The sequence below is a fragment of the Hypanus sabinus genome, chromosome X1 (assembly GCF_030144855.1).
Source record: "Hypanus sabinus isolate sHypSab1 chromosome X1, sHypSab1.hap1, whole genome shotgun sequence".
Taxonomy (NCBI): domain Eukaryota; kingdom Metazoa; phylum Chordata; class Chondrichthyes; order Myliobatiformes; family Dasyatidae; genus Hypanus; species Hypanus sabinus.
In genome coordinates this window covers 10,736,748-10,761,744 of record NC_082738.1, presented here as the reverse complement: position 1 = coordinate 10,761,744, position 24,997 = coordinate 10,736,748, and the positions used below count along the sequence as shown (strand labels likewise).

Here is a 24,997-nt window from a genome sequence, read left to right as displayed (position 1 = left end):
GATTTTGAGAGAAGATGGGGTTCTTTTGCCAAATATTACCATTTAATTTAAATTATTCTACATGGTTTCCTTGCAATTTTATTATCTTTTTAAAAAAAATGTGAATTGGCCGTTGATGAATTTTTTCTATATATCTAGGTGATGGTTAAACGTATTGCTTCCGGGGGTTGATTCCTAATAGGTTTTTTTTGTAGTTAATGGGTTTTTTTTTTCTTAGTTAGGTGGGGTTCTTTTTTTTCCTTCTTTTTTCTATATATATATATATATATTTTCATTTTTATATATTATGATTAGTTTTTTTCTTCAGCTCTATTATTAATTTGTTGAAATTTTGTATTATTCTATAGTTGTAGAAGATTATGTATTAATAAAAAGATTCTAAAAATGAAATGGCACATGATTTTGTTGCTTTTGGCTTTTAATCACACAAGTAGGGGTGGTGTTCATCAATACGGAATTGATTCCTCACCTGTGAAATGGATTTTTGTACTTCCGCAGTGAGGACTATGCAAGCTCTGGATAACAAGAGGAAGCCCAGCCGCTGCCCGATGTATAGGGAGCAGAGTATTATAGTTACAGAGTGCAAAACAGACCTGTTTGGCCCACTGAGTCCATGCCGACAACCAAGCACTTATTTACACCCATTTTATTCTGCCCATATTCCCACTAACTCTCCCGTGATTCTTCCACTTTCCTACACATTAAACACAATATACAGTGGCTAATTAACCTACCAACTCACCTATCCTTGGGATACAGGAGGAAGTTGGTGTACCTGGAGGAATCCAAGGAAGGATATGCAAACTCCACAGACAGCAACAGAGGTCAGGATTGGACCCGTGCCTCTGGAGATGTGAAGCAGTGGCTCTACCAGCTGTGCCGCTGAGCCAGCAGAGATATTGGAGAGTCAGGCTGTTGGAGTCGGGCACGGTGATCTTTGGAGCAGCAACAGAGCATGTGAGTTCAGCAGTTCCACGTACGTACTGGTCCTGCATTTGTTCTTAGAAAACTGTGTGTGTTTTAGTCTCATGGCTTTTCAAGCAGGAGGGAGTCCACTGGGAATGCAGATAATGACAAAGGACAGCAAGATGGGCTCTCACTTGCTTTCTAGTTCAATTGTCTAAGAAACAATGTATCAAGAAGGGCTTATCAGGATGTGTTTCCTCTGCAGTCAGAGCTCCAACCATATTGAAGGTTATAGAGAAGATGTCCCCCCTGCCCCCAGCAGAAAGGTCTGGGATCAGGAGCCAATTTTTCAAAGTGTCAGGTTGGCCATTTAAGACAGTGATGAGGAGACATTTTGTCACTTAGGGGTGGTGTATGGTTGGAACTCTCTACCCCAAGGGCTGTGGAAACTCAGTCATAATGTTCATTTTGAACAGTAGATTTCTGGGCATTAAGGCAGCCATGGAGTAGGAGGAGAGTGCAGGAAGTGGTCCTAAGCTAGACCAGCCATGATCTCAATGAACAATGGAGCAGGGTGGAGAGATGAATCCTGCTGCTATTTTTTTACGTTCTTTTAGAGTCATAGTGTACTACAGCACAGAAACAGGCCCTTTGGTCCATCTAGTTCATGCTGACCTGGTCTTCTGCCTAGTCCTATCTATTTGCACCTGAACCTTAGCTCTCCATACCCCTCTCATCTATGTGCCTATCCAAACCTCCTAATACAATTGACCTTGCATTCACCACTTTCATGGCAGCTTGTTCCACACTTGCACCACCCTCTGGTGTGAATTTGAAGAAGTTCCCCCCACTCATATTCCCCCTAAATATTTTACCTTTCACCTTAAACCTATGACTTCTAGTTCTAGTCTCACCCAACCTGAGGGGAAAAAGCCTGTCTATTTTCCTCCTAGCTTTGTGTACCTTTGTGAGACCTCTCCTCATTCTTCAGGGCTTCAGGGAATAAATTCCTAATCCATTCAACCATTGTCTATAACTCAGCTCCACAAATCCTGACAACATCTTTATACATTTTTTCTGCACTCTTTCTTTGCACTCTATGTAATCATATTTGCATCTAATTGCCCTTGAATTTCCTAAAGTCCGCATCATTCCAGGTTGTGGTGGATCAAAGTCACCATGTGCCACAATTTGCTGGATGTGAGGGAAGCGTTAGTGAATTATTATGATCTCTATGATACTCAGTGGACAATGAAGGCAGTTTGTCAGTGCTGGATTACAGTAAATAGTTAGGTTGGTTAATAGGGTGGCAATGCATTGGAGTTACTTTCAGATTTGTCCTGAGAAACTGACAGGACAGCTTATGGATAATGTTTAAGCTGTGGGCTTTCTGCAGGGAGTGATTACTTGCATCTTTGAAGAACTCAGGGTTTCACAAGTTAACCCACAGCACCCTGAATTTGCAGATAATGTGTAACTATAAAATCCATTTGATCAGTACACTACACTGTTCATGGGAAGCATATACAAGTTGTTGATCCCAAGCCTGTCTGATGTGCCTATTCTATTCTAGCCACTCTAACACATTGGGACAATGTTACCTCATCTCTCTGAGGTAGCTCATTCCAGTGCAGGCTTTTGGTCGTGTTGGTGATCACACTTTCAACAGGGCTTCCAGAAATCAAGCTGCAACCCTTGCATCCTCACATCCCAGAGAGACCCTCACCTATAATAGTCTCCTGCATGTTCTGCAACCAGCAGCAGCACAAGGAGGAAGAGGAGGAGGAGCAGGAGAGTTGTGTCACATTAGAGCCCCTCTATGCATATTTGCATTCAGCACCACACACTGGCAAACACTTACCTCATTCAGCAGAAAGCATTAGCTAACCTGACTTTTCACTAAGGCATCATTGACACAATGCCTTCATTGTGCACCATGAACCCTATAGACTTTAATAATTCACCAACTGTTCCTCTTTATCACCCGAATAAACTTTAACTCCACTGCCCAGAAAGATAAGGCTAACTGTTGCTCGGTTACTTTATCACATACAAATCAAACTCAGCCACAAAACATCCTCATTTAGAAATATATGTAATTTTCTTGCATGCTTACTCACTCATTGTGTTGGAGCTACTCCCATAACAGCATTGTCCAAATTCCCTAAGCACAAGTGAGCCAGAAATATGGCTTCTCAACTTTCCCAAATGCAATTAGGAATGAGCAGTAAATACACACCATCCCATGCATTCACAACCACAGTGAGAAAAGAGAAACTCCAATCCCCCTAGTGATCCATCTCCCACATCACCGCCCTCTGTAACAGGTCATTTCAGAGTCTGCACAAACTACCAAAGCCAGAACACACCAAACATTTGCATACATCCATTCAAAGTCAATACCTCATAAGAGTTGAGTAATTATATTTAGTCCTGTCTTCTGCTTGCCTTTAGTTAGTCTAGTGTGAGACCTTGGAGCATGGAGGTTTCTGATGTCCATGAAGGGCCTGAGAGCAGTTTAGGGGTCTATGTAGCCAAGCTTTGCTCTAAATTATGCCCCATAACCATCAACAGTGTAGGCTGTTTGACTGAGAGATAACTTTGAGCACTTTGTTGGAGTCAGGATGCTGGAAGTGCATATATTATCATCATGAGAAGTCCAGCTGATGCAGTCTTCATGGAGCGATTACTGCTCTCCAGAACAGGGCATCAGCAATATCAGTTACCTAATGCTGCACCTGAGACACTCAAAGCCCCTTTCAACAATCAAATCTACAGCCATGAACAGCAATCTGATCTTGTGACCTTGTCAAAAGCCTAGCTGAAATCCACGTGGACTACATTAAATGAGTAACTCTCATTGACCTTCTTTGCTAAAACATCAGCGGCTCCAGGGCTCCATATTGAATCGTAATTCAGATAAGCAACTTTTACAATTTACATCACAACTGATCAGTTCAGATGCAAAGTCATGAACCTGCAAACTCAGCACTGTTTCCCTCTTTATGTGGCCTGATGTGATGAATCTTCCCAACACTTTCTACTTCTATTTGAGATCCTCCTTGTTACCTCCTCATTCAGGCCAAGATCATCCTCTGATAAATCTCTGTTGACTATCCGAGGTTAATGTGTATATTTTAAGTGAATGTTAATATTGTCTCTTGGAACCAATTCCAATAATTTGCCTGTAACTCTAATTAAACAAACTGAATTGCAATTTCTCAGTGATTCGTAAGGCCTGTGATGTTGTGGGGGTGGAACTGGACTCTCTGACGGTGGTGTCTGAAAAGAGGATGCTGTCCAAGTTGCATGCCATCCTGGACAATGACTCCCATCCACTCCATAATGTACTGGTTAGGCACAGGAGTACATTCAGCCAGAGACTCATTCCACCGAGATGTAACACAGCATCATAGGAAGTCATTCCTGCCTGTGGCCATCAAACTTTACAACTCCTCCCTCGGAGTGTCAGACACCCTGAGCCAATAGGCTGGTCCTGGACTTATTTCCACTTGGCATGATTAACTTATTATTATTTAATTATTTATGGTTTTATATTGCTATATTTCTACACTATTCTTGGTTGGCGCAGCTGTAACGAAACCCAATTTCCCTCAGAATCAATAAAGTATGCCTGTCTGTCTGCATCTTTTCCCCTCTTTTTAACCAAGAGTACAATATTAAGGTTTTCAAATCATCTGGTATCATTCCTACAGTGAGAATAATTTCAAAAAGTTTCCTCTATTGTTTCCTTTAACAGAGTGGGATACATTTCATCTGGCCCTGGTGATTTTTCACTTTACTCCATTTAAAAGGTATTAAATAGCTCTTCATGAATAACCCTACCCACATCCTCTGACTTTATACACAAAATTCATAATGATTTATTTTATTATGTTGTTGAATTTTGGGGTATGTTCAGTGGCCACTTTAGAGATACAGGATTTATGAACATTTCCTGAGAGGTAGGATTTATGAACATTTGGAGAGGTATAATATCATTAGGAACAGTCAGCATGGCTTTGTCAAAGGCAGGTCGTGCCTTACGAGCCTGATTGAATTTTTTGAGGATGGGACTAAACACATTGATGAAGGTAGAGCAGTAGATGTAGTGTATATGGATTTCAGCAAAGCATTTGATAAGGTACCCCATGCAAGGCTTATTGAGAAACTAAGGAGGCATGGGATCCAAGGGGACATTGCTTTGAGGATCCAGAACTGGCTTGTCCACAGAAGGCAAAGAGTGGTTGTAGATGGGTCATATTCTGCATGAAGGTCAGTGAACAGTGTTATTCCTCAGGGATCTGTTCTGGGAACCCTTCTCTTCGTGATTTTTATAAATGACCTTGATCAGGAAGTGGAGGGATGGGTTAGTAAGTTTGCTGATGACACAAAGGTTGGGGGTGTTGTGGATAGTGTGGAGGACTGTCAGAGGTTACAGCAGGATATTGATAGGATGCAAAATTGGGCTGAGAAGTGGCAGATAGAGTTCAATCCAGATAAGTGTGAGGTGGTTCATTTTGGTAGGTCTAATATGATGGCAGAATATAGTATTAATGGTAAGACTCTTGTTAGTGTGGAGGATCAGATGAGAGGCATTGATCATGTGGATAGTCAGGCTTTTTCCCAGGGCTGAAATGACTAGCATGAGAGGGCACAGTTTTAAGGTGTTTGGAAGTAGGTACAGAGGGGATGTTAGGGGTAAGTTTTTTACACAGAGAGTGGTGAGTGCATGGATTGGGCTGCTGGTGACGGTGGTGGAGGTGGATAAGATAGGGTCTTTTAAGGGATTCTTGGAAAGGTACATGGAGCTTAGAAAAATAGAGGGCTATGGGTAACCCTAGGTAATTTCTAAGGTAAGGTCACGTTTGGCACAGCATTGTGGACTGAAGGGCCTGTATTGTGCTGTAGGTTTTCTATGTTTCTCTAACTCCTATACCTAATAAAGTGGCCACTGAGTGTATGTTCGTGGTCTTCTGCTGCTGTAGCCCATCCACTTCAAGGTTCAATGTGTTGTGCATTCAGAGATGCTCTTCTACACACCACTGTGGTAATGCTTGGTTATTTGAATTACTTATGCCTTCCTGTCATTTAGATCAGATTTCTTCCCCATTCTGGTATTTGGTCTGAACAGCAATTGAACCTCTTGACCATGTCTGCATGCTTTTCAGCATTGAGTTGCTGCCACTTCATTGACTGAACAGGCATTATTGAGCAGGTGTACAGGAGTACTTAATAAAGTGGCCACCAAGTTTACATGCTTTTGATTTGGGAATCTGCTTTTTGATATTATGAACATTATTTTTGGTTCATTATGTGTTTATTTGTTCATCAGTTGTTCTTCTTGTACTTAGAAACCACCAGAGGATTTTATTTTATAATTAGACTTTCCAGTATTTTTCATTCTTTTTTAGTTTATCTAATCTTTTTATTTTTACTTTCTATATTTTAGGCTTTCTGTAGTATTAAGTTCTTGACAGTAGACATAAATTTCCCATTTTTGTTTTTTTCTTCAGAATTTTCCTGCTCTATTTGGACTTTGTAATCCAAAGAGCTGTAAACTTGCCAGCTCGATCCTTTCTCTTTATGGAAACATATTTTCCCTGGACCTCTCCAATTGTCTTCTTGACTGCCAGCTGTGGTTTTGGGGTAGATTTAACACCAAGTATTTTTCAGTCTAGTGAAACTGGCCCCACTCCAATTTAGAATTTCTAGTGCTGTATTATCTTTGACCTTTTTTGTAATAATACTAAATCTGAATTATGACCTATATCATAAACCCACTCTCCCAATGATATTCCTCCATCCTGTCCAGCCCCATTCCTTAAAACTAAGTCCAGAATTAATCTGGTGAATCTCATTTAGGATTCTGTGCTATTTGCATCTTCTACTGTGTCTATATACAAATACTTTATTGTCACCAAACAATTGATACTAGAGCGTACAATCATCACAGTGATATTTGTTTCTGTGCTTCGCACTCCTTGAAGTACAAATTGAAGTAAATATAATAAAAATTTAAATTATAAGTCATAATTAGAAAATAGAAAAGGGAAAGTACGGTAGTGCAAGTCAGGTCCGGATATTTGGAAGGTACGGCCCAGATTCGGGTCAGGATCTGTTCAGCTGTCTTATCACATTTGTAAAGAAGCTGTTCCCAAATCTGGCCGTATGTATCTTCATGCTCCTGAACCTTCTCCCGGAGGGAAGTCTGACAAAAAGTGTGTTGGCTGGGTGGGACTTATTCTTGATTATCCTGGCAGCACTGCTCCAACAGTGTGTGGTGTAAAGTGAGTCCAAGGATGGAAGATTGGTTTGCGTGATGTGCTGGGCTAGGTTCACAATCTTCTGCAGCTTCTTCCAGTCTTGGACAGGACAACTTCCATACCAGGATGTGAAGCACCCTAGAAAAGGGGTGGGCAAACTTTTTGACTTGTGGGCCACAAAGGGTTCTAAAATTTGACAGGGGGGCCGGACCAGGAGCAGATGGACAGAGTGTTTTGGTAATACACCTCATAAGAGAAAATAAAATATCATGGGATATGTAGAAAACATGTGCTTTAATTTCAATTGAAAATGAACAAATGCATTACAACAAAATATCTGTCTTTGAAGTCCCATGGTATTTAGCTATTTATTGAAATGACTTTAAAACACTGAAAATTAAATGAATAAAATACAGCTTTTTTAATAGTAACAGTTATTATTTTAAAGCACTGAAAATTCTGTTATCCTTCAAGATATTATCATCATCACTCTCCTCCTGCCTGTCTTTATTTCAAAAACGGTAGGAGATGCAGGTCTACTTGTCCTGCTCCTTCTTATTCAATTGTCCCCTGTGCCAAAACTCAACAATGACCAGCACAAGGACAGAACAGTGACAGAGCGCCAGTATGCGGAGCGCGTTATTTGATCTGGAGCGCATTTTTTATTTTGAGAACATATGTGCACCTGCGCACTACTCATGTCCATCACTTAACAGAAATGACATGTAACATGTAAGGCTTATTGAAAAAATTATTTTCAAATGCATTTTTTACGTAACACAACGAAGAAACTTATTTTTAATTTCAGTGGGAACAGTGTTCTTGGTCTCCCTTTTTAGCCAGCGCATCAAAGTCTGGATTTAGTTTTGTTGTGGCGATTCTCAGGATGGATCTGAGGTGTTGGTCAGTTAACTTGGATCTGTGGCTGGCTTTGTTGATGTTCATGATGCTGAACGCCTGTTCACACAAATAGGTCGAGCCGAACAAAGAGTAAAGCGCAAATGTGGAGTAATACGCTGCACCTCAACAAAGGTCAATGTGTATTGGTGTGCTACATGCAGTGCTAAAATTACGACACGGAGTCGATAACTGCAGTCGAAGAAAAAAACTTTATTCGAAATCCCCAGCCTCACTTTTAAGCCTCCCTCAACCTGCCCCCCGTGGCGCAGAGGCTCCAAAGCTCTGTGCTCGCAAATCCCCGCAGGCTATCTCCCTTAGCCGGAACGCTGGCTAATTGTGAGCCGGTTCGAATGTGCCAGGAAATGGGTCTCCACAAATGTATATAGAGTGCGTCATCTATTGGGAAAACGCCAGAATTGCGGGGAAAAAACATTAACAAGGTTTATTAATATAATTTCATCAAGTTCTGCGGGCCGGATTAAAAAGCTTAACGGGCCGCATATGGCCCCCGGGCCGTAGTTTGCCCATGCCTGCCCTAGAAGAATGCTTTCTATGGTGCACCTATAAAAATTAGTGAGGGTTTTAGGGGACAGGCCAAATTTCTTCAGCTTTCTCAGGAAGTAAAGGCACTGGTTGGCCTCCTTGGCAGTGGACTCTGCTTGGTTAGACCAAGTCAGGTCATTTGTGATATTCACCCTGAGGAACTAAAAGCTTTTGACCTGTTCCACCTGCGCACCACCGATGTAGATGGGGTCGTGCGGTCCACTACTCCTTCTGAAGTCAACAACCAATTGCTTCGTCTTGCTGACGTTGAGGATAGGTTATTGCTTTCGCACCATGCCACCAGGTTCTTAATTTCCTCTCTGTAATATCCCAGTGAACATTAGGGGAATCAGAAGCTCCCAGCATTTATGACTTGTCAGAAATTTGCTTCTCTATTTCTCTCAGACTGAACTTTAATAGCACTTGCCCAACAGCATAACTGCTCCCTTTTCTGTTTCTTAGTTTGACTTGGAAAGTTTTATTTGTTGATCTTTCAACTATATTCCTTCTCAGAGTTGTGATTATTTCCTGAACGTACACTGACATTCCTTCTTTTTTTTTAAAACGCTCTACCTTGACTAAAAATTGTGTAATCAGGAGAATTAAACTTCCCTTTCTATCCCACATTTCAGTAATAGTCTTGACAACTTATACCCACATATCTATCTGTGCCTTCAGCTTATCTGGCTTATTCACTGGAGTTCAGGCATTTAGGCCCATGACATGAAGCGGATACCTTCTTTTTGGTTATCTTGTAGCTTTGCTTCCTTTTCTTTTTAAACTCTAATTTCCTGTCTTCGATTTCCAGTTCTGCTTTTCTCCCTTATGAAGCTTCTCATCCTTCGCCAAGCTAATTTATATTAACCTGAGTAGCACAACAGGCCAGCGAGTGTGGATATTGTTCTCTGGCCTGCTGAGGGAAATTTATCTGTTCTGTGCAGGTCTGACCTTTCCCAGAACTAGCCCCAATGCCCCTTGAACCTAAAGCCCTCCTTCCTGCATCATCGCTCCAGCCACATACACACATTTGCACTATTCTCTGTTTTTGTACAGTCACTCCTTGATTTACAAATGCTGGATTTACATATTTTTTTAGTTTAACCTCATTAACTCTTTGTGGTGTGTGCCTTTGATTTGTGAATCCACTTCTTACTATAATGAACAGGTCAAAACTCTCTGCTAATCAGAATACAGCATACCAACATGGTCACAATGCATTGCATCCAGCCTTCACTACTTATGAAATTTTGCTCAACAAAATTATTTCTAGGAACACTTCTCATTCATAAATTGAGGAATGGTTGTACTAAATGGTGTGTGGTACTGGAAGCAATACTGTATGGAGATTTATGTGAGACTTCCTCAAAGGAGTCAAAAATAGGTACTGTAAATTTAAGGTACTTTGCAAAAGGATTAAAGTGGAGATGCGGAAATCAAGTGGTGAGGGTCAAATTCTTTGCCTGAAAGGATAGTGGAGGCAGAGATCTTGAACAAACAGAATTTAAACTTGTCTGTGTGCTTGAAGAGCAGTGACCCACAGAGCTAAAGGCTGGAAGATGAGATTGAGTTGCATGGCTCTTTGATGACTAGCACTGACATGAATGGCTGAATGGTTTTCCTATGGGATATATTTTCTATGATTCTTCCTAGCTCATTAAAATCTTCTATCAGGACTTCATCCCATTTCTCCCCATATCGTTGGTAGTGTCAGGACCTGTAGTAAACTATGTACACCTGTCTGGACATACCCCTCTGCTGACTGCTCCTGTGGCTCCTCCCACAGACCCCTGTATAAAGGCGATTGGAGGCACTGCTCCTCCCTCAGTCTCCGAGATGCCGTGCTCCGTTTTGCTGCTAATAAAAGCCTATCGTTCACTTCCTGTCTCCGAGATGGTGCATCAGGACCAGACCTCTGGCTGTTCACACTCAACCCCTAATAATCTCTTTAAACAGGAGGGCACTGGAATCACGTCTGTAACCACAGAAACACCCATCTGCTTTCCAGGTTATTGAGGACATCTTCAAACGGTAGTGTTTCAACAAGGTCTTCACAATCCAGGATATGCCCTCTTTATACAACCCTGAGATTCATTTTCTTGCAGGTGTTCACAGTAATTACAAAGAAATACCACAAGTGCAACAGACAAAGAACATAATTAAAATACACAGCACTAAATTACTTCCTTCTTTTCCTGTTCTCTATCTAAACAGACTGCTTGTTTAAACACTCAGAACCTTGGTGTTCCTGTTGAATTTTTTCAGAAGTGAAATTGGGAGGCAGTTTGAGAGGATGATTAGTTTTGTGAGGATGAGAGTATTGAATGCCGAGCTGTAGTTGATGAAGAGGACCCTGATGTAGGTATCTTCACTGTCCAGGTGTTTCAGAGCTGAGTGGAGAGTCAATGAAATGGCATCTGTGTGCAAGGAAATGAATCTCAGGGTAGTATTTGATGATATATATATATATACTTACTTTAATAATAAATTTACTTTGAATTCTTCACTATTTGTTTATTTTTATAACAGTTATTTTTATGGCTTACACTGCAAAACAAATTTCATGAGATACTGCACATGTGATAATAAATCTAATTCTGATATTGATTCTGAATTGCCTCAAGTACGCTTTTGAATTTCCTGCTCCATCTCTCTACACTTGAGCAATCCATGGTATTATGGTTTCAGCAATGGCTGCAACCTGAGGAGAAATCTGCTGGGAACTGAATACTAGTTACAGACTAAGATGACACCTAGAGGTTTCCCGGACAACCTGCCTGTTCTTTTATTGTTTGCCTGGATGACATCAGTGACATCAGTAATTGTTCAGGCTCCTCCTGCCTTTAGCTACTCATACTTCAGGACCTGGGCATCACTGGCAAATTCTAACTGCCCTTGAGAGGTGCTGGTGAGCTGCCCACTTGAATCACTACAGCCCTTCTGGCAAAAGTGCTTGCACAATGTGTTTGAACATAGAGTTCTGAGATTTAGACTTGATGGCAGTGAAAGATCGGTTATGTATTTCCGAGTCAGGGTGGTGTGTGAGCCACATTCTCTTGTATTCACATAATGATGTGGCTGCTTAGTTGAGTTTCTGGTCATTAGTGGCTCCAGGATGTTGTAAGTAGTTAAATCTTCTCTTGTTGAAGATGGTTTTTGCTGAATATTTTTGTGGCATGTCACTTGCTACTAATCAGCCCATTCTTGTATGTTGTTCAGATCTTGCTGATGATTGGGACAAGGACACTGCCCTGAAGTATGTTTACAGTGAAGTCCTGGGGCTGAGATGATTGCCCTCCAACAACTACAACCATCTTCCTTTTTGTGAACCATAACTCTAACCCCTGAAGTGTTTCCCCTTTATTGACCAGTAAATTCAGTATTATGAGGGCTTCTAGGTGCCACACAATGGTGTTTGGAGTCCAGAACATTCACTCTCAACTCATAATGCTTTCTGCTCCAAGGCAATGGAACCATCTTGGAGATCCCACTTGGCACAAGTTGTGCATTCCATAGGTCTGACAGGCACATACATGCAACAGCCAAAGAGCATAATTAAAATACACAGCACTAAATTACTTCCCGCTTTAACTGTTTAATTGAACATATTGAATTTCTCTGCTCTCTATCTAAACAGACTGCCTGTTTAAACTCTCAGAACCTTGGTGCTGCTTTTGAACTCTTTCAGAAGTGAAATTGGGAGGCAGTTCTTCCATCAAAGAAGAATAGAAATCTGGGAGTCCCTCCCCAAAGGCTGTAGATGCAGTTCCTGAACTGAAGGATTCAAGCTCAATCAGAATATGTAGGAATAGCAAGGAACAAGAGTAAAAGCAGGAAAGTGAAGCTGAGCCACAGATGAGTAACAATTTGCTTGAATGCCAGATGGAGGCTCGAGCATAAAATGGCCTCCTCTCTCTGTAGCTGTACTCTCTTAGCACATAAACTATGGTATTTTCCTCAACAAGTTTGGGTAGATTTTAACAAAGATATAACTGCAGTGTGATTAATTGTTTACTTCAAAATGTTTATAATACTGAGTATTTGTGGTCTATTTCATTTCCAAAATGTAAACCACTGTTTCCTTGGCAACAATTCCACACAAATAAATGCTCCAAGCCATCTGATGGAGCTGATACGTGGTGAGTAACACTCATACCACAGCAGTGCTAGGCAACAATCTCTCCAACAAGAAAGAAGCTACCTACTTACCCTTCATATTCAATGGCAATGCATTGTTGAGTCTTCCAGCATCAACATCCTGGGACAAAAACAGGAATTTTGGAAGAACTCAGCCAGTCAGGCAGTGTCTGAAGAGAAAGAAAGAAAGGAATTCATTTTTGGGTCAGGTGCTTTCCTCAGAACTGGTTTCTCTTCCCACAGGTGCTGCTTGACTGGCTGAGTTCTTCCAGCATTTCTGATTTTGTTTCAGATCCCACTAAGTGCAGTTTTATTCATCCTGGGGTTCACCATAGATCAGAAATTCAACTAAGCCACACAGCTAAGTCCCATGGTTAAAAAAGCACCAGCACTCTAAAATCTATTGCCATCTTCAAGGCCCAAGTCGGGAGTGTGAAGGGATACTTTCCATTTACTTGGATAAGTGTTGAACCTCAACGCCATCCAGGGCAGAGCAATCCACTGGATCAGCTCCACATCACCCACCTTGAATGTCCGTACTCAACTACACTGATGCAGTGTACCCCATTCAGATACTCACTGAGGATGCTCTGTGATCCCAACCACCACAAAAGATGAGGGCAGCAGGTGCATGGGAACTCAGTCACACACTGTCCTGATCGGGAAATTTATCTTTGTTTCTCCATTGGTGCTGGGCCTACATCCTGGACCCCCCACTTCTATAGTAGTACCTTCACTGAGAAGGACTGCAGCAGTTCAGGAAGGCAGCATTCCACCATCTTCTCTAGATTAATTATGATGGGTAACCAATGCCCATCCTGAAGCATTAAAATCAGATCTTAAAATAGTCAGATAGTCAGAGGCTTTTTCCCAGGGCTGAAATGGTTGCCACAAGAGGGCACAGGTTTAAGGTGCTTGGAAGTAGGTACAGGGGAGATGTCAGGGGTAAGTTTTTTACGCAGAGAGTGGTGAGTGCGTGGAATGGGCTGCCAGCAATGGTGGTGGAGGTGGATACGATAGGATCTTTTAAGAGGCTTTTAGATAGGTACATGGAGCTTAGTAAAATAGAGGGCTATAGGTAAGCATCTTAATTTCTAAGGTAGGGACATGTTCCGCACAACTTTGTGGGCCAAAAGGCCTCTATTGTGCTGTAGGTTTTTCTATGTTTCTAAAAAATAAATATTTTAAAAGTATCATCTACCTGTTTTTTTATATGTAATGATTTTTCTGTCACTCCATTCTCTAGCAAATTCAAGGTCAGGATCCAAAGTCAGTGATGCATCATCTCTGTGCTCCTTCTCTGGTGCCTGCTGACACACAGGTTACAGTAGTTTTCACCAGCTGGTGCCCTCTTCCTAGACTTGATGGTAATGGGAGGTGGGGGCTGTGATATTCCATGGGCGAGATTAGGCCACATCACTGCTGTGTGCCCACTGCTTCCTTGCTTGTGAGATGGCATGGCAACAGACCATCCCCACTTCCTTTGGGAGAAGCTTGTTCTTTGTTTCCTTGTGCTTTTATAACCCCTGGTTATAGAAGATAAAGTGGCCAGATTAAAACCTTATAATTATAACTTATGATGTCCATGGCTTTTCAAATGAATGGGGTTGGGTCATGCTTTTGCCCCTTTGACATAAGATTTCACTCTCTCTTCAAAAACATGATCCCATACATGCTGGAAACTTGGACCTGATCTGCTCGCTCAGGGATTGTATAGGATGATTGGAAAATAAGTGCCTTTTGATCCAAGCTCAGGGACTTCCACTGAATTTACTTTGGACCAGAGGCCAGAGCTCTTTTTCAGCCTGGACTCCAGGTGGCTCCGTGAAGCAGTTTAAGGACATGGGCACTGGGAGATCCTTCTGTGAATGCCAACCTAGCCAACCAGTAGAGTTGCTGACTCACATCTCCATCTTAACCTCCAGTGCCCTTTGTGTGGAGTTTGCACATTCTCTCAGTGACTCTGCATCCCCTTCTACATCCCAAAGATGCTCTGCTTGATAGCTGTTGATTGTCCCCACCGTGCAGGTGAATCTGTGGGAATAATATAATAAGATGAATGCAGGATTGGTGTAGATGGATGGTTGAGGGTCGTGGTGGGTCAAATGGCCTGTTTCTGTCCTTTAATACCCTGTGACCCTATACTTCCTCCCAATGTTCTGTCCAACATGGTGCATGCACAGAACAATCACTGAGCAAGAGATTTATAGCACTGAGAAGCAAATTCACCAATGCCCGAAAAGTCATTGGACATTCGAACAATTAAATATGTCAGGAATGAGGCCAACAGGGTTGCCAGCCAAGTATCAAGGGATATGGAGTGATGTTGGAAAGAGTGGGCAGGGTATCTGAAATACGCGTATGTTGGAAGTGGACTAAGATTGGCGCGTGGCCAAGTGGTTAGGGCCTTGGGCTAGTGATCTAAAGGTCGAGCCTCAGCCGAGGCAGCGTGTGTGTCCTTGAGCAAGGCACTTAACCACACACTGCTCCTGCACGTTTATAGCCCAGTGGCAGCAGTTGGTGCAGTATGGACAGGACAAAACAAGACACAACTGCTTTCTAGTCTATGTTCCTCTGTTCAAAGTTGAAAGTAAAGTTATTCTCAAGTACATATATATCGCCATATACAACCCTGAGATTCACTTTCTTCTGGGCATACTCAATAAATTCATAATTTAAAAAATAACCATAACAGAATCAATGAAAGACCACACCAACTTGGCATTCAACCAGTGTGTAAAACACAACAAACTGTGTAAATACAAAAAGAAAGAAATAACAATAATAAATAAATAAACAATAAATATGAAGTAAATTATTCTCCCATCAAAACTACAAACTGAGCCCTTCTAACTGAATGTTACCTGTTCACTGATTATTCAAAGTACGTATATGTTATGACATGCTATCTTGAGATTCATTTACTTACAGGCACTTACAGGAAAAAAGTACAAAAGAATTTATGAAAAACTATTTGTAAACAGACAAGGACTGATGAACAACCAATGTGAAAAAGAAGACACACTATGCAAACAAAAACTAATCCTGAGAACGTGAGTTGTAAAGAGTCCTTGAAAATGATTCTGTAGGTTGTAGAATAAGTTCAGAGTTGTGGTGATTAAAGTTATCCATGCAGGTTCAAGAGTCTGATGGTTGTAGGATAATAACTATTCCTGAACCTGGTTGTGTGGCTGTACCTCCTTCTAATGACAATAGTACTAGTAGTAGTAGTAGTAGTAGATAGAAGAGCGATGAGATGAAGAGGTTAGTACCCAATTGGAACTACTGTAAAATAGCACTTGTTTCACCATTCAGGAAACACTCCTATTATCTTAGGTTCTCCTCACTACCAACCAGTTGCTGATTTGTGTCTTATCTATCTTCAGTTCTAAGGATTTTCTCTTTTGATTTTAATGGCTAAGTTTCCAAACTAATATCCAGATATTTGGAAAGGTGAGCTTGAACCTACTGCGGCAGTTGGTGAAATTCAAGTCCATGAAGTTATAACTGGAATAAAAAGCTGGTATCAGTAAAGTTCATAGAGCCATACAGCACAGAAACTCACTCTTTGGCTGACCTTTGTGGCCATCTACATTAATTTCACTTTCTTGCACTAGGACCATGAAACTTCTGTGTTGTCTTAAAATCTCACCTCATTTACCCTTTCTGATACCCTTACATGGTTTGACCTATTTGTGATTGCTAATCAAAGCAATCTGGTTGATTCTTGTGGCACAGAAATGGTCTATTAAGGCAATTCAAGAAGGGCAAATAACTCACACAATTTGGACAAATAAACTGCAAAACAGCTTGCATAGACAACATACACAGCCACTTCCCTCTGGTGACCTTCTCTGAGGGCTATGGATGAGGAAGTCTTTATTGCCTGCATTCTCCTATGTTGGTTCAGCACACTGTACTATTGTGCTCTGAAGGTAATTTAATGGGCTCAGTACCCCTCCAAAATAAAAAAAAACTGTAGATTCCAGAAATCCAAAATAAAACCAGAAAATGCCAGAAAATCTCAGCAGGTCAGGCAGCATCTGGTGAAGGAGAAAGCGAGTTAATGTTTCAGATTGGAAACCCTGCTTCAAAAAATTAAAGGTTGAGCTGAAAGGCTAATGAAAACCTCAGCAACATGTGTTTTGACCCAGTTTCAGTTCAGCTTTTCCACGCCATTTGACGTCAAGCTCTAACCTGTTGCATACGCCTTCTCTTTTTACTTGCAACTTATCTGATCAATTTGCTTCCCTTTTATAGTCTCCGTCTGCCTTCACACACCTTCACTGGTTGAAAGGTCAGGGTGGATTATTATCCACAAGGCAACGCCAAGTGTTTGCTGGAGAACTCAGTTCTTGCATGCCTGACAGCATGAACAGGGTGAGTCTCCTCCCTCTGTTTCACTCTTCCCACCCACCCCCCACCCCTCACCATTACAACTGGAATTCATTAATCAAGCAGTTCTACTTTGTCGGACCTCCCAGAATACCCACTGCCTTTATATGTGTGATCAGCACAGCTTGCCAATTTGAGTCTGATAGTTTCTTATGTTCATGTCGCTGCTTGAGGGAAGTTGCTGTGTGCAGAATCAGAATCAGAATCAGGTTTATTATCACCAGCATGTGCCGTGAAATTTGTTAACTTAGCAGCAGCAGTTCAATGCAATACATAGTGCTGAAGAGAAAAAAGGTAAAAATAAATAAATCGATTACAGTATATGGATATTGAACAGATTAAAAATTGTGCAAAAACAGAAATAATATATATTAAAAAGTGAGGTAGTGTTCACGGGTTCAATGTCCATTTAGGAATCGGATGGCAGAGGGGAAGAAGCTGTTCCTGAATTGCTGAGTGTGTGCCTTCAGGCTTCTGTACCTCCTACCTGATGGTAACAGTGAGAAAAGGGCCTGTCCTGGGTGCTGGAGGTCCTTAATAACGGACACTGCCTTTCTGATACACCACTCCTTGAAGATGTCCTGGGTACTTTGTAGGCTAGTGCCCAAGATGGAGCTGACTAGATTTACCACCCTCTACAGCTTCCTTCGGTCCTGTGCAGTAGGAATGGCTACTGCTTTCTGTTACTACAGCGGCAACCACACTTCAAAAGCACTTGCCACTCAAGACCATGGTGACTTAGCAGATCTATTGTTACATTTATTGTAATCGCTCTGTTCTTTCAATCACAATTCTAAAACTGTAAGAATTGCTAACGCCATTCTCTTAAATATGCTTACAGGTCTGGCAACCTTCCACTATAACTATAACACTATGTTCTACATTCTGTTTTGTTTTGCCTTTGCACTACCTCGATGTACTGATGTATAGAATAATCTGTCTGAGTGGCAACAAACACAAGTTTTCACTGTATCTCAGTACATGTTACATTAATAAACCAATTATCACCCAGAGGTGGTGAATATTCAGGGAGCTGCCCTTTATGAGTAACTACAAGCTGAAAACGATGGTGGTGAATTTAGTAACCCTGACCAGAAACAGCTGGAGACAAAAATAATTGGAATATGTGCTGATCGCTCCCAATAACATTGCCGACTTTGCCATGAAGTGAAAACTTTGACAAACTTCTACAGATGCACAGTGGAGAGTTTAATTCTGTTGCATCACAGCCTGGTATGGAAACACCAATGTCCAAAAATGGAAAAGGATACAGAAAATAGTGGATACCCCCCAGTCCACCACAGGCAAAGCCCACCCCACTATTGAGTACATTTACGTGGAGCACTGCCACAAGAAAGCAGCATCCATCATCAAGGACCCCCATCATTCAGGCCATGCTCTCTTCTTGCTACTACCATTGGATAGGAGGTAAAAAGCCCTTTGGTCCCACACCACCAGGTTCTGGAACAGTTATTATCCTACGGTTTTCTAAGGTTGTCATAGCCAGGAGGTGGTAATGGCAATAAGCCCCCACTACCTATCAAATGCTCCCAATGCCTTACATCTTAAATAGTCTCTGATAACCAAGTTAAAGCCCTGGCCTTCTGGTGTGGCTTAGCTACTAAGCCTAGCAGATCTGCTTCTACTGACAGGAGAAGGGGCAAAGGTGGGTGAATGGTGTCTTAAAAGCAGTCGCTTTGAGCAGATGGGGCTCATCAGCTGTGGTAGGCAGCTCACTTAGGAGAAGGAAAACTCTGATCTTAAACCTCTGCTGGCTTGTGGTACATCTGTCCTTTGTATCCTGCTCTGAGGAGGCAACTTCTCAGTCACTGAAACCAAAGAGACGTTTGGTGGGAGTCTCCTTGCAGTGGAATTAGTATACCAAACACTCCATTCTGGCTAATCAATAACCCACATGGAGTGGGCAGCTAACCACCCACCTGAGGCTCCCACCGCTGCTGGCAATCTCCTAGCTGATCACATTGGCTGTTGAATTCAACTGCATTGTCAATGTGACTGGACGTTCTAGCAGTGCTGACAGGAGACTGACGAAGATGTCCTCAGCTCTGTGGGACTGGATGGGTCCATACCTGCTGGAAGTGTACAAACCTATGTTCTAACTGGCAGCATGTCAGAATCCACATGGAAGGACATCATCACCGTCATCCAGGAGCAGAGAGGAGAGCGGTCAGACATTAGGGATCAGAGATCCACTCGCTGTTGAATGTGAAGAACAAATATCACAACATATGCCAGTGATATTAAACCTGATTCTGGATTAGAAGATCACAGAGACGAAACCTATGGTGTGCTCAGCAGGATTATCTCTGACAGCCTTGCACTGCTCAGGGATACCATCACCTTTGTGCGGGATCAGAAGGACTTTGACAGGATATTGCACACAACTATGATAGGCTGTGAGGAATTGGATACTGGTAATGGGAGGCAGGGTTTGCGGGTTGGCACAACATTGTGGGCCGAAGGGCCTGTAATGAGCTGTACTATTCTATGTTTCTATGTAACACAATGGGTGGGAAATAGATAGCTTTCCCATCAAGTCTGGAGTCTACAAAGTTGCCTATTTTCCTGTTCTGTTTGTGTGTTGTACAGAAACTTCTGCTGAATCTATCAGGGAGGACCCTAATACTAGGAAACGGGTGCATTCATATCAAAACCATGCTGTACATAGATGATGTCATCATCTTCTGCTCAAAACCACAGTCAGTACACAGATGGATCTGTGATAGGTTTGAGTTGGTATTGAGGGCCAGAGTTGACGCCGGAGAACAAGGCCATGCTCTTTGACATCAGGACCAACTGAAACATACAGTAAATGTGTCATTTGTGATACAGTCTGAGGATTCGCTAGGGCAGCCTGCAAGGTTCACCATGCTTCCAGAGTCAACATTATATTTCTCCAGTATTCAACAGAACAACATGCAATCAATATACAAGACAGACACAACAACAGCAAAACAAACTCTTTCCTACCTCCCACCAAACCACCCAGTTTGGGGTACCTGACTTCTGAACCCGTTGTTTGAGCCTTTAGTCACAGGACAGGCCACCTTTGGACCTCTGACCTCAGTATGGAATTGCTGACCTCGGATTTCTGACATCCAGACTTACCCATTGACCTTTGACCTCAGGACTTGCTGGCTGACCCCTGTCCCAGGACTTGCCGACCTTGGGGATCATTGGCTCTCATCCTCAGGTCCCACCCTGAGTACAGAAAATCAGAGTGCACAAGCAGCATGTGTCACTACATGCTGAGGTTCTATCTGACCTTGCTGCCTTGAAGGATGGGCCCTCGAGAGGGTTGTGATGAGGCTCATCTCACCTACCCCTTTGTAGACTGTACATTTGCAAAATGGTCTTGAAACAGATGCAAGGCTCATCTCAAGCAGCTGTGTAACAGATCTCTGATCTTCAAGCTCTTCTCAGAAACACATACAGAGATAAACACAATGCTGTTGGACAATCATCAACTCAGTGAAAGATGCTCTTTGATCAGACTGAAACTTACTGGTCTTCTGGTACAATGTCATGTCTGTAAGGGAATACTGCTTGCTGGCACATTCCAGGCTGCAGGGGTATGTGCTGAAGACACACTGAAGTCCAGGGAAGCTGATGCAAAGGCTTTGTAAAGAAACACCACAGTCTAGGCTCCTTCTGCCATTAGACGTTGAAAGGGTAAGCTCAGCGTAACACTTGAAGTTTGTATTGTCCTGAGAGGTCACATGAATGGCACGATACCTTATATATAGAATGTTCTCATACTTAAATGTACAGACCTGAGAAGACTGTGAATGTGCTCTGAGCATAAAGAAAGCCATGCGCTTTTCCTGCATTTCTTGTATATATTTTCAAATAAAAGAAATTTAGTCAGACAGAGAACTGCTGGACTGCCAACAAGAAAGGTGGGAGAACACTGGCCGTGCACGGTGTACTAGTTGTGACATGTTACTGAGTGACAATGCAAGGGATCTGGAACACTCCGAGCAGTTAAAGGGGTGTGTGGTGGTACAGGGACGACACAGTAGTGCAGTTAGTAGAGCCACTGCCTCACATAACTTCGCACATAAGACAAAAATACATTGGAGTAGAATTAGGCTATTTGGCCCTTGAGTTGGCTCTGCCATTGTCCTTCCTTCTTCCTGTAATTTTTGATATCATCACTAATAAAGAATTTTTCAACCTCCACTTCAAGTATACTCAATGACTTGGCCTCTATAGCCACCTGCATCAATGAATTCCACAGATTCACCACCCTCTGCCTGAAAAAAATTCTTTCTCATCTATTTTCTAAAGGGATGTCATTCTATTGTGAGACTGTGCCCTTTGGTCTCACTATTGGAAACATCCTTCCCATGTTCACTCTGTCTAGGCCGGGGGTCGGCAACCTGCGGCTCCCGAGCCATTTGTGGCTCTTTCACCTCTGTGCTGCGGCTCCCTGTGGCTTTGGGAAATAATTGGTCAGTATTTAATTAAAATGTATTTTATGTTAGTTTGTTAGCTTTTGAAATGTAATTCTAAATTTGAAGATTATGGTGATCTTGTACAATCTAAGTGTGGCGACACATTTCCTCACAATTAGCCAGCATTCCGGCTAAGGGAGATAGCCTACGGGGGTTTGTGAGTACGCGTCTTTTGCAGCATCTGCGTCCATGGGGGCTGGGTTGAGGGAGGCTTAAAAGCAAGGCTGTTTAGTTCGAATAAAGTTATTCGACTGCAGTTTACTGACTGCGTGAGCACACCGCTACAACGTGTTTTTATCGCTATTAATATACGTCACCACTGCCAATACCTGACACCCGCCAGTGCGCGATTTCTTTAATTTTTCGATCCAAGGTAAGCCAACTATGGAGAATTCTAAAAAAAGAAAAGTGACTGAAGAAAACAGAACGTTTAATGATACGTGGACAGATTCATTTGCTTTCACTGTTGACGAGACTGGTTTACCGGTATGCTTAATATGCAATGAGAAACTAGCAAACAACAAAAAGTCAAATGTCGCAAGGCATTTCCAGAATAAACACGCAGCCTTTGCTCAAAAATATCCGGATGGAGATGAGAGAAAAAAAGCCGTTTCGGAACTGATGCGGAAGGTTGATCTGAGCAAAAATCATTTCCAGAAATGGATGAAGTCTGGAAAATCAACGACATACGCCAGTTATATTGCCGCTCAGGAAATAGTCAGGCACGGGAAGCAGTTTACAGATGGAGAATATATAAAAGAATCTTTCATTAAGATTTCAGAACATCTATTCACGGACTTTAAAAACAAGAGTGAAATTGTGCAGAAAATCAGGGATATGCCCCTCTCTGCAAAGACTGTCAAAGACAGAACCATAAAAATGGCAGAAGACATCACAAGACAGCAAATTGAAGACATCAATTCAGCTGTGGCCTACTCGATTGCCTGTGACGAGTCTAAAGACAAAGGTGATATTGAACAAATAGCGTTGTTCTGCCGGTATGTAAACTCTGCCGGGCCACAGGAAGAACTGATTGAGTTGATACCTCTAAAAGACCAAACACAGGGGGAGGACATCTGTGAGGCTGTCTTGAATTGTTTAAGAGCCAAAGGAATAAAGACCACCCATCTGGTGTCAGTAGCTACTGATGGGGGCACCGAATATGACGGGAACGCACAAGGGAATTGTGGCTTTACTGCAGAAGTCGCTGGACAGAAAGCTGCTGACTTTTCACTGCATCTTGCACCAAGAGGCACCGTGCGCTCAAACATTTCCTCCGGAATGCACAGAAGTAATGGATGTTGTCATTCAGATTGTCAATAAAATATTGGCAAAAAGTTTAAATCACCGTCAATTCCGTTTGTTACTGGACGAGCTGGAAATTGCATATTCTGATCTCCTGCTGCACAACAAAGTCTGATGGTTGTCCAGCGGGGAGGTGCTGAAACGCTTTGTCGCGTGTCTGGAAGAAGTGAAAACTTTCCTGGGCAGCAAAGGGCTCAACTTTCCTGAGCTGGAACAGCCAGAGTGGCTGGAAAAGCTACACTTCATGGTAGACATGACAGCGCACCTGAACACGCTGAACACAGCTCTTCAACGGGGTAAGGACGTACAGCCCTGCACATGTTGGAGGATGTTTTGGCATTCGAGCGCAAGTTGACGTTGCTTGCCAGAGATTTACAGAAAGGCACATTGTCTCACTTCCCCAATTTGAGAGAGTTCAAACAAGGTCACGACATGATAAATTCGGAGTATTTACATTCTGCAATCATCGCAATGCAAACATCGTTTGGGAAACGCTTCTGTGAGTTCAGAGAGGAAAAAAACACATTATCCTTCCCGGTCACTCCCCTAAGCATCGATCCATCCCTACTAAATACGACTGCATTGTCAGGTGTGAGTCAACCTGAACAAGTATGATAAATATTTTAATTGCCTATTATTTTACGTATATTCATATGTTTTCATTGTTCAGTGAAATAGTCCTTTTATTTTTCAGGTTGACAGCTGGCTGACGTTATTTTTGGTTTGCTGCTGGCGGAAAATTTAAGTTTGGCGTTTTTCATAAATACAAGAAGGTCTCAAATAGACGTTGAGTATTTTACTTAAAAGTAACCTTCAACCCAACGTCTTTTTTTCGGAGTTCAAAATGTTTTTGTTGCATGCAGAAATGTAATTTCATTTTCTCTGCAGGAGTTCATCAATTTCATAAATGCAACACATTATAGTTTGTTTATACATAGCATAAAGGCAAAACAAAACGTTGTATGCAGTGTTATTTCATTTTAAATGTCAAGCGGGTTTTGCGGCTCCCAGTGTTTTCTTTTCTGTGGGAAACGGGTCCAAGTGGCTCTTTCAGTGGTAAAGGTTGCCGACCCCTGGTCTAGGCCTTTCAATATTTTGGAGGTTTCAACAGGACCCCTCCCTCATCCTTCTAAACTCCTGTGAGTACAGGCCCAGAGCCATCAAATGTTCCTCATACTTTAACCCCTTCATTCTGGGGTCATTCTCATGAACCTCCTCTGGACCCTCTCCAATGCCAGCACAACTTCCCTAGACAAGGGACCCAACACTGGTCACAATACTCCAAGTGTGGTCTGACCAATGCCTTATAAAGCCTCAGCATGACATCCTTGCTTTTATATTCTTGTAGTCTCAAATGAACCCATTGTGTGGGTGGAAGCTGAACATTCTTGCTGTGACTGTGCATTTCTTCAGGTCCTCCATTTTCCTCCATTTGATTGCTACTGTACACACTAGGACTTCAAAACATATTCAGTGAGTTATCTCTGCATTCTGCTGAGGCCACTGGAGATACTTCATTGATTCACCAGAAGTTCCCTGTTAAAATATGTGAAGACGGAAATGTATCTAGTCATACTGTACCCTAAGTTCCATAAGGAACTTTTACAATTATAGGCCACAGCGAAACCATGTGCTTCATTGATCTGCTTTTTATTTTTATTTTATGGAGGAGGTCCTTCTGGCCCTTTGAGCAACTCCATAACCCTGATTAACCCTAATCTACTCATGGGACAACTAACAATGACCAATTAACCTAGCTGTCTTTGTCTTTGGAAAATGAGCTGGTGAAAAGCCAGCTGGTTGCTCGTCTCCATAAAGTGTGACCAATCTATAGCAAAGGCATGAATTGATACCTCTCAGGTCAGCAGCAGTATCTTGACTGTACCATCATGAACTCAGCAGTTATCACGTTGACTCCTGGAACTTTGCTTCCTGTTTCCTTGTTCACTTCCTCTTTGTCATGATTCAGAAACCCATATAGAGGTCCTTTACTTAAAGATGGTGAGAATGTTCCTAAATAGGCCATCAACTCAGTCAAATGGTTGGACCAGGGGAGTCCAACACTACTTG

At 42.1% G+C, this 24,997-nt stretch overlaps 1 protein-coding gene and 1 long non-coding RNA gene across 2 annotated transcripts in view; one reads left to right on the top strand and one right to left on the bottom strand.

Annotated features, from left to right (window-relative positions):
* The first annotated feature begins 907 nt into the window (after positions 1-907).
* ccdc103 (coiled-coil domain containing 103) overlaps positions 908-24,997 on the top strand; it is a 78,994-nt gene continuing 54,904 nt past the window's right edge. Inside the window, exons 1-2 of the mRNA XM_059955766.1 lie at positions 908-957; positions 4,667-4,721. The gene's annotated coding sequence lies outside the window, so the exon portion shown is untranslated. The remainder of the gene's footprint in view (positions 958-4,666; positions 4,722-24,997) is intronic.
* On the bottom strand, positions 7,684-20,620 carry LOC132384571 (uncharacterized). Its single transcript, XR_009508932.1, has 3 exons — positions 20,489-20,620; positions 12,822-12,919; positions 7,684-11,029 (listed from the first exon to the last, which is right to left on the bottom strand). It is a non-coding gene; the product is annotated as an uncharacterized LOC132384571 (long non-coding RNA).